This window comes from Lipotes vexillifer, unplaced genomic scaffold (genome assembly GCF_000442215.2).
Source record: "Lipotes vexillifer unplaced genomic scaffold, Lipotes_vexillifer_v1.1 scaffold476, whole genome shotgun sequence".
NCBI lineage: Eukaryota > Metazoa > Chordata > Mammalia > Artiodactyla > Lipotidae > Lipotes > Lipotes vexillifer.
Genome location: NW_006791475.1, coordinates 574099 through 585270, shown reverse-complemented (window position 1 = coordinate 585270; position 11172 = coordinate 574099). Strand labels below are relative to the sequence as shown.

The 11172-nt window shown below is 38.1% G+C and overlaps 1 pseudogene; it reads left to right on the top strand.

The window, feature by feature from the left end:
- The first annotated feature begins 4666 nt into the window (after window positions 1-4666).
- Window positions 4667-5473, top strand: LOC103070664 (microtubule-associated protein RP/EB family member 1 pseudogene; annotated as a pseudogene).
- The last annotated feature ends 5699 nt before the right edge of the window (window positions 5474-11172 follow it).

Below are 11172 nucleotides of genomic sequence, written 5' to 3'. Positions count from 1 at the left end.
GGAAAAGGCAAATACAGAGAATTATGATTTATCAGGAGAGAAACCACTGAAGACAGTGACTGGTAGAAACCCCAAACAGTTGCTGATGAACTGCTGTAGACTGAGTGTGGAACAGACTGAAAGTTAAATTCCTATAGGCCCAGTATAAGGGCAGCCCCCACAGTTTCATTAGTTTTACCTTCAGGAATACCACCAGGTTCACACTGCAAAAATTGGAAAAACATCCCCTTTCCTCAGTCCTTACTCCCCAATAGTTCAGGCAGGGAAAGGGAAAAAGTAACCACTTTGAAAATGCTCAAGGGAGAGAAATTATTTTGAAATCACCATATCCAACTATACATAGAACACTTAAAAGTAAGCAATAAGAAAATAAACAACCCACATGAAATGCAGGAAATATCTGAACAGATAGACCACCAAAGAAGATATATAGATGGCAAGTGAGCTTAGGAAATGATGGTCAACATCATTTGTAATTAAGAAGCTACACATCAGGACTGCCAGTTCCCAGTCCTGCATGTTAGGGGATTAAAAGCCTACCCTAATAACAAGTAAAAAGCTAAACAATGTGAAAAATCAACTCTTCTTAGATATGTCAGAGAAGTGAGGTCACAGGGCAAATTGCTTCTCTAAAATTTGGAGAGGCAGACAGGTAGATAGAACTGCAGCTTTTCAGAGCAAAAATAAGGGAGCAGAGGTCTCCGTGGGATTCAATACTAGCGCAGGAAAATCTGAATTGAAAAATTGCTGGACAATCAGTGATAACAAGTTTGTGAGTTTAAAACTCCATGGGGGAGCCCCACACTTAGTTAGTTTTATTTCCTGGAGCTCTTCCAGTTTCCCAAGGTGAATACTGGAGAAATATTCCCTTTGGTTTCCTACAAGAGGGGGGGAAAGTAACCACTCTGAAATATGCCAGAGCATTCCATTCTTCTTAACAAGACCTACCCTCAGAAGGAACTATTTCACCACAGCCTATTGGGGTTTAGTCAGAGACTCACTGATCTAGGGCAAGGGAAATACCCAAATCCAGTCTCCTCTAGCCTTCTAACGGCAGTGGAAATACCCAACTCCAGTCCCCTCCACCCATACTATCCCACCTAAGATGGGGGTGGGAGAATTGACAGGTACTTGTGAAATTCACAGGTTCACAAAAAGACTAGTACCGAATCATAGGACTACAGAATGCTTCCACTGCCCCTACACCTCACCTCACCACCTCATCACTAAAAGACTAATTACTAGAGTTCCCTTTACCGAGCACATCATGTCCAACTTTCAACAAAATGTTGCAAGGCATAATAAAAGACAAAAACAAAGTTTGAAGGTACAAAACAAGACTGAAAACCAGACTCAGGTATAGTAGGGATTTTGGAATTATCAGACTGTGAATTTAAAACAACTTTGATTAAAACATTAAAGGCTCTAACAGAAAAAAAAAGACAATATGCAAGAACATAAGGATAATCTAAACAAGGAGATGGAAAGAATCAGAAAGAAATTGCTAGAATCAAAAACACTAAACAGAAATAAAAGTCTTTGATGCACTTACTAGTAGAATGGATACAGCTGAAGAAAGAATCTCTGAGCTTGAAGATATGTCAATAGAAACTTCCAAAACTGAAAGCAAAGAGAACAGAGACTGAAAAAAATGGAACAGAATATCTAAGAAATGTAGGGTAAGAGCAAAAACTGTAACATAGTATATAATGTAACATACATATATGGGGATATCAGACACGAAAGAAAGAGAGAAAGGAACAGAAGCAGTATTTGAAGCAATAATGATGGAGAATTTCCCTAAATTAATACCAAACCACCAAACCAGACACCAAACCACAGATGCATGAAGCTCAAGAACACCAGGCAGGAAAAATGCCAAGACAAAACAAAACAAAACAACAACAACAAAATTATACCTAAGTATATCATAACTGCAGAATATCAAAGATAAAGAAATAATCTTGAGAAGAACTGCAAATTAAACTACAATTTGTTACTACTACACCCCTATTAAAATCCAAAAAACACTGACAATACTAAATTCTAGCAAGAATGTAAAGGAACAGGAACTTTCATTCATTGCTGGCAGGAATGTTAAATGGAGCAGCCACTTTGCAAGACATTTTGATAGTTTGTTACAAAGCTAAACACAGTCTTGCCATATGATCTAGCTAAGCTCCTCAGTATTTACTGCAATGAATTGAAAACTAATATTCACACAAAAATCTTCATGTGACTATTGACAGTAGTTTTACACATAGTTGCCAGAATGGAAGCAGTCAATAAGTCCCTAAATTGATGAATGGATAAACAAAATACCATGTTTATATCCCTACAGTGGAATATTATTCAGTAATAAAAAGAAATGAGCTATCAAGCCATGAAAATACGCAGAGGTACCTTGCATGTATGTTGCTAAGTGAAAGAAGCCAGTCTAAAAGGGCTACTTACTGTATGATTTTAACTATGTAATATTCATGAAAAGGCAGAACTATAAGGATGATAAAAATATCACTGATTTCCAGGGTTTGCACAAGTAGAAGGAGAGGTAAGTGAAGTACAAAGAAATTTGGAATGGTGAAACTATTCTATATTTAGAGAAATCAGAAATGTGGCTTGTGGTTGCTTCTGGGGAAAAAACTGCCCTAAGAGGTACATAGAAAAATGTTTTTAGCTAATACTAAGGTGGTAAACATATTGCAATATATAAATATATTGAATCAACATATTGTACACCTTAAACTTACATGATTTTATATGTCAATTATATCTAAATTAAAAACAAATAAAACAAAAAAAGCACTTAAAACCATCTAATATACCATTTAAAATAAAAAGAAATTCTCTGGGGTAAAGGAAATCATTTCTTTTTTTTTAAATAATCTTACTTATTCTCTCCTTGTTTATTTCTTTCTTTTTTTAAAATTTTATTTATTTATGGCTGTGCGCGAGGGCTTTTTCCAGTTGCGGCAAGTGGGGGCTGCTCATCGCGGTGTGTGGGCCTCTCACTATCGCAGTCTCTCTTGTTGCGGAGCACAGGCTCCAGACGCGCAGGCTCAGTAATTGTGGCTCACGGGCCCAGTTGCTCCGTGGCATGTGGGATCTTCCAGACCAGGGCTCTAACCCGTGTCCCCTGCACTGGCAGGCAGATTCTCAACCACTGCGTCACCAGGGAAGCCCTAAAGGAAATCTTATATGTCTCAACTGATAGATAAATAGATCTAAAGATTATATATATGTAAAAACTCATCCAATGTACACATAAGATCTGTGAAATTCACTAAATGCAAATTATATTTCCAATTTTAAAAACTGAGAAAGAAAAAAAAAGAGAGACTTGAGGGTTATATCATCCAATTATATACACAGATATTACTTAGCTTTGTCTTCAAACTGTTAAAAAAGAAATTAGAAATGGATTTATAATACAATCTATATCATGTGAACAATGGAACCAACCTAAATGTCCATCAACAGATGAATGGATAAAGAAGATGTGGCACATATATACAATGGAATATTACTCAGCCATAAAAAGAAATGAAAATGAGTTATTTGTAGTGAGGTGGTTGGACCTAGAGTCTGTCATACAGAGTGAAGTAAGTCAGAAAGAGAAAAACAAATACCGTATGCTAACACATATATATGGAATCTTAAAAAAAAAAAGGTTCTGATGAACCTAGGGGCAGGACAGGAATAAAGATGCAGACGTAGAGAATGGACTTGAGGACATGGGGAGGGGGAAGGGTAAGCTGGGATGAAGTGAGAGAGTAGCATTGACATATATACAGTTCCAAATGTAAAATAGATAGCTAGTGGGAAGCAGCTGCATAGCACAGGGAGATCAGCTCGTGCTTTGTGACCACTTAAAGGTGTTGGATAGGGAAAGTGGGAGGGAGATGCAAGAGGGAGGGGATATGGGCATATATGTATACATATAGCTGATTCACTTTGCCATACAGCAGAAACTAACACAACATTGTACAGCAATTGTACTCCAATAAATATGTTAAAAAATAAAATAAAATAAAGCCCTCCCAAGTTTCTACAGTTATCAATTCGTGTTGGATCTTGAATGTAGACACCTAACTACAAACCTAACTACAAACGTAGTTCAACTTCAAATTTTCAAAAGAATAAAGTGTATTCTTTGTATTGTGGCCCATTATATTTTAACTGCATTTCTTCAATTCTACAGTAACTAGACCCTTGCTTTATTACTTAACAGCTAAACAATAATAAATGTTTTATTGGAATACTTAATATCTTGGTTTTAATCCTTGCATGGCAATCTACTTCTTTATGTTGTTCAATTAATCTTCATTTAACTTGTGCCTATCTGGCTTTTTCCTCAATAGTCTTTCAATTTAGCGTTCTAATTTCTCAATCTTAAACCAATTTGGGATTCCATACATCAATAGGCCCATGACGTTTTTTCATATTTGGATTTTTATCACTTATTAGACTGTGTTTTTCCCACTAGAACTTTTCTGTGTGATCTCTTTTGGAATCTATAAATCTCTGATTCAGACAAGTGGATGCTTAATAAAAGCTTATTAATAATATATACACAGGGGTGGGTGGGGTCAGGCGGTTTGAATGAGACGAAGATGGAACCGCAGCCGGGTATGGGCAGCGGATGTAGTCCAGCCGAGAGCCGAAGATGGCAGTGAATGTGTATTCAATGTCGGTCACCAGTGATAATCTCAGTCGACATGACATGCTAGCCTGGATCAATGAGTCTGGGCAGTTGAATCTCACAAAGATTGAATATCTGTGCTCAGGGGCTGCCTATTGTCAGTTTATGAACATGCTGTTCCCTGACTCCATTGCCCTGAAGAAAGTGAAATTCCATGCTAAGCTAGAACACGAATACATCCAGAACTTCAAAATACTACAAGCAGGTTTTAAGAGGATGGGTGTTGACAAAATAATTCCTGTGGACAAATTAGTGAAAGGAAAGTTTCAGGACAATTTTGAATTCGTTCAGTGGTTCAAGAAGTTTTTTGATGCAAACTATCATGGGAAAGACTATGACCCTGTAGCTGCCAGACAAGGTCAAGAAACTGCGGTGGCCCCCTCCCTTGTTGCTCCAGCTCTGAACAAACCAAAGAAACCTCTCAGCTCTAGCAGTGCAGCTCCACAGAGGTCCACTGCAACACACAGAACTACTGCAACCCCTAAGGCTGGCCCGGGTGTGGTGCGGAAGAATCCTGGTGTGGGGAACGGGGATGTCGAAGCAGCCGAATTGATGCAGCAGGTCAACGTATTGAAACTTGCCGTCGAAGACTTGGAGAAAGAGAGAGATTTCTACTTTGGAAAGCTAAGGAACATTGAATTGGTTTGCCAGGAGAACGAGGGGGAGAACAACCCTGTATTGCAGAGTATTGCGGATATTCTCTATGCCACAGACGAAGGCTTCGTGATACCTGATGAAGGGGGCCCGCAGGAGGAACAAGAAGAGTATTAACAGCCTGCACCAGCTGAGCACCATACGAATTCTTCACTCCAAATCATGTGCTTAACTATAAAATATTCCCTTTTATTATTCTTAGAGGACTCCCTGGTTTCTTTTCATAAGCAAAAAGTACCTCTTCTTTTTTTTTTTTTTGCGGTACGTGGGCCTCTCACTGCTGTGGCCTCTCCCGTTGGGGAGCACAGGCTCCGGACGCGCAGGCTTATCGGCCATGGCTCACAGGACCAGCCACTCCGCGGCACGTGGGATCTTCCCGGACCGGGGCACGAACCCGTGTCCCCTGCATCGGCAGGCAGACTCTCAACCACTGCGCCACCAGGGAAGCCCAATACCTCTTCTTAAAGTGCACTTTGCAGAAGTTTCACTCATTTTCCAATAAGTTTGAGTTAGGAGCTTTTACCTTGTAGCAGAGCAGTATTAACATCTAGTTGGTTCACCCAGGGAACAAAGAGGCTGACCATGGGGCTCACTGTGTAGATGCTGGTAGCACTGATGGCTGGAGAAGATGGAGACCTCAGTAGAGAAATGTAAAGACTGATTTGAATTTTAAGCTAATGTGAAATCTTGACAGAGAATGCTTTAATAAATAAATGCCTTAAGAGTATTTAAAAGATGCTTCCATATTTCAAAATGTAACATGACAGGAGCTTTTGTGTGTTTGACATTGTGTCTGGGAAGGAAGGGCCAGAACTTGGAACCTTTGGGACCTGCTGTTCCCAGCCCTCACGGGGCTGCCTGATCCTCACAGGTCCAGGCTTGATTTTCATAGAACATTTCTCTGGTGATTTTTCCAGTTATCCCCGATATTTCTATGTACTGTGTTTTGTTGTTGTTGTTTGAAATGCGGTGTGTCCAGTTTTAAAATCTAACAACTACTTTTGGGGACTTGCCCACATCTCTGGGATTTGAATGGGGGTTGTGTCCCATTTTACAGTCTTTTAAGTTTACATTTAACATGTTTCTCTTCTCTGCTCCCCTTGCCCACTGGGGACTCCTCTTTGGCTCCTTAAAGTTTGCTGCTTAGAGTGGAAGTTCAGCAGGCAGGTGATCATGCTGCAAGTTCTTTCTGGACCTCTGGCAAAGGGAGTGATCAGTGAAGGAAGGCCACTGCTACTTTGGGATCTGCAAGGCTGGGTGTTTTCAGTACCTGCTGTCCACAGCCCTCCACTCTTATCGGAATACTTTGCCAGCGCACTAATCTCTTTGGTGATAAAAATGTTAGTGTGTTACTAAATGTTAATTTTCTTTTGCAGAAAATACAGTACCATGTCTGAGTTAATTATTAATATTTAAAATATTTCATTCCTTAACTCCCTCATTTGCTTTGCCCACAGCCTATTCAGTTCCTTTGTTCAGCAGAATTTTGCAAAATGTGTGTTACCCACTACTGAGATTGTTCTGCCCCTGATGTATTTGTATTGATTTGTTTCTGGTGGTAGCTTGTCCTAAAATGTGTGTAGCAAGCAGGTATTTTATGATAAAATTATTGTGTAGTGCATGCTCTGTGTGGAATTCAGAGGAAAACCCAGATTCAGTGGTGAACAATGCCAAAAAATGCAAGTAACTAGCCATTGTTCAAATGACAGTGGTGCTATTTCTCTTTTGTAGCCTTTTAGACTTTTGTTGCCCTAAAATTTCATTTTATTGGGAACCCATTTTCCACCTGGTCTGTCTTGACAGGGTGTTTTGCTACTTTAAACAGTTTCTAAATAAAATTCTGTATTTAAAAAAATAATAATAATAATAATATATACACAAATACTACTGTTAATATCTCAACAGATGTTTTCATCCACCATTTTATTTTGAGAAAAACCAAGAAACCATCATTTTAATTGAAATGCTAATATAAATGCAAGCCATATATCTTCTAGGAGATAAAAATACAACTGCTTTGCTTTAATTAGATATGGAAAAAGACCTTTAGTATGAAGTACCTATATTTAGAAGGTTAATTATCAATTTACAAAATGACCTTGAAAAAGATGTGCCTGCCTCAAGACTACAGACAGATGGACTTTTATGGATTTTAAAGAGCAGCTTAATTGTGCTAATAAAATCTAATATGAAACAAAATGGATTAGGTGAAATTCCTTAGTATCACTAATTATGCATATGTTAGAGAGATTAAAATTACCATCAGACCAAGACAATTTCACTAATTTTCCCAGATTTCTGATAATACTTATAAGCTATCTTTTACCATTGCCTCCATTTAGAATTAGGGTAGTTATAATATTCATAATCCATTAATGTCAAATTCAAAGATACATACTGAACTCCAAGAGGCAATATATGACTCATTAATAGCACAAAGTTTGGAGTAAGGGAGATTATATTGACGGTTCTCAAAACTGGGCAAATCTCCCCTCCCCTGTGGGACTTTGGGAATATCTAGAGACATTTTTGGTTGTCACAACTGAGTGAGAAGGTAGTTGCTATTGGCATCTAATGAGTAGAGCCCAGGGATCCTACAATGCACAGGACAACTCCCCCCAGGAATTACCTGGCCTTAAAATGTCATCAGTGCCAAGGGTTACAAACCCTGGGTTAGTGCATGTTCTCTGTTCTGCCACATAGTATCCATGTTACTCAACTGCATTAAAACTGAGTTTCCTAACCTGTAAAAATGTGATCAAAATAATATATATTTAAAGGGTAATTGTGCAGATTAAATAAAAGAATACATCTGAAAGACAACAGCTCAGTTACACACAAAAAAGAGCTTAAATAATGTCTACTACTTGTCTTCTTTGCAAAACCTTTTATCTTACTTGTATAACTTGCTGTAAGACTTTCACAAAGAAAAAACATGGGTGTCCTTCTCATTATCTACTTCTTAAATATCTCAGAAATAAATAAATTATTAAATTCATTCTCTTCTGCTTCTTGAACCCACCATTTCTTTTCCATCCATATTACCACATTCCTCATTAAGAGTCTGAACTTTTTCTTATCCAGGATCATTGCAAACTTACCTACTTCTAGCCCCATGTCTCTCAACAGCAAGGTCGCGTTACCAATCTTACAAGGAGTCTTGGAAAAAAATCAGCTCAAATAAGAAGATATGTATTGGGTGGAGATTTTTACCATTCAGCTAAACCAGAACGAGGGGAACCGAGCTGAATTTTGGAAACATGTGCCTGCTATGCTGAAAATCTTCAAAGTATGGCTAAAGGACTGTGTGACTTTTGGCTTCCATTTAGGATATAAAAAGCTTGAAACAGCATCATTCCTAACAGCAAAAGCAAACCAACACACAGAAGACACCAGACAATCAGCAAATTCAAATTTTCTTGTTTCCATCAAAAACTGAGGTCACAGGGTGACCAACTAAAAAAAAACCTAAGAAAAGACAGGCACTTCTAAACAGAGAAGTAATGCTAGTACTAGCTCACCTGGGACAGCTGCTGCTGGCCACCAGTAAGAAGAATTCTGGGGCTTCCCTGGTGGTGCAGTGGTTGAGAATCTGCCTGCTAATGCAGGGGACACAGATTCGAGCCCTGGTCTGGGAAGATCCCACATGCCGCGGGGCAACTAGTCCCGTGAGCCACAACTACTGAGCCTGCGCGTCTGGAGCCTGTGCTCCGCAACAAGAGAGACTGCGATAGTGAGAGGCCTGTGCACCACGATGAAGAGTGGCTCCCCTTGCCACAACTAGAGAAAGCACTCGCACAGAAACGAAGACCCAACACAGCAAAAATAAATTAATTAATTAATAAACTCCTACCCCCAACATCTTCTTTAAAAAAAAAAAAAAGAATTCTGGAAAAATTTTAATTAGTAAGAGAAGCTAGGAAAATATTATAGCAGGGGTCCCAAGCCCCTGGGCCATGGACTGGTACCGGTCCACAGCCTGTTAGGAACTGGGCTGCACAGCAAGAGTTACTGCCTGAACTGTACGCCCCACACCCTGCACGTGGAAAAATTGTCTTCCACGAAACAGGTCCCTGGTGCCAAAAAGGTTGGGGACCTCTGTATTACAGAACCGTTTAAAGCCATATACACTGAAGAAATTTCCAACCTCTCTCAGGCTCTTTTCTAAGGACAGTATCAGGTGTTCACTCAAAATTTGTGAGGTCCTGAGAAAGTCTCACTCTTGCTGCAGGCTTTGGGGCAGGGTGAACAGTGGCCACTGTGGAACTCAGATTCTTCTCTCCATGTCTCCTTTAGAATAAAAACCTGAAACTTCTGGGAATGACAACGAATTACAATAGCCAAAGCTATACTGAAAAAGAAAAAGTTGGAAGTTTCATATGGTTAACTATCTAGTGCCCAGGCCTACAGTAATGTTTCATTAATCACAATAATGTGGTTGGAGAAGGTATAGGCAAATATATCAATAAAAGAGAACAGAGTCCAGAAAGAGTACTACATATACTTGTCAATTGATTGAGATTTAATGGACTCCAATTCAATGGGAAAAAAGCTGGTGTTTCCAATAGTGCTGGAATATTCGGAATAGTCACATTAAAAAAACAACACACACACAACATATACACAACTTAAAAAAGTTAACTAAAACTAGGTCATTGTCCTAAATGTAAATCCTAAAGCCATAAATTTTCTAGAATAAATATAGGAAAAAAAACATTTGTGCCTTGAAGTTAGTTGAAAATATTTTAGCTATAACACTGAAAATAGCATTTAAAAATCATAGTAAATTAGACTTTATCAGTGTTACAAGCTGGCTCTTCAAAAAGCACTAGTAAGAAAATGAAGAGTCACAGGATGGGAGAATGTAATTGAAAATTGCATTCCTACCTATAGGTTATATTCAGGATTAAAAAAAAAAATCAAAACTTAACAATAAGAAAATAAATAATTTAAAATAAACAAGGTTGCTCTATAAAGCCAAAAAGTACCATAAAGAAAATGACTATTCCAGAGATTTAAGTATCATTGAAAGTATCAATTCCCCCCAGGTTCCTTGCTTATCCCTGTGGTCTATATTTTTGAACTTTAATTAAGCATGAATTGGGGATAGAAGAATCAACAGTCTGGAGGCAGCAAGAGGGAAGGTTGGATCAGACATCTTCACATGGATACATGTGCCCAAAAGGCAACACTTTCAGTGGATAGAAGAGTATAATAATGTATACTTTCAGAAAGGAAACAGTAACTTCCATTATACCTATTGTTCTCTAGATCCTAACCAGTATTCTTAAACAGTAAAAAAAAAAAAAAAAAAAAAAAAAAAAAAAAAAAATTTTAAAAAAAAAAAAAAAAAAAAAAAAAAAAAGATAAAACATAAGAATTTGAAAGAAAACACAAATTTATAATTAGGAGATAATATAATATGCATATAGCACATCACAAACACTATAAGAAATTCAATAAATCCATAGTAAAAAAAAAATCCCTAAATGTGCAGAAATGAGGATAATATTTAAATAAACAAAACTATTTTAAAAAGCAATAAATCATTTATTTTTTGACCATGCCACGTGGCTTGTGGGATCTTAATTCCCAACCAGGGATGGAACCCAGGCCATCAGCAGTGAAAGTGCAGAGTCCTAACCACTGGACTGCCACGGAATTCCCTAAAATGTTTTTCAAGAGCAATAAAATATATGATTTATATTAAAGCAGAGAAAGTGATATTCTCCTGCTCTGAATTTTCTAGTCTATAGGAAAGGTTCTGGTGAATGAAATACAGGCAGGAATGTTTTTCAACTCCAAGGGTCAGAGAA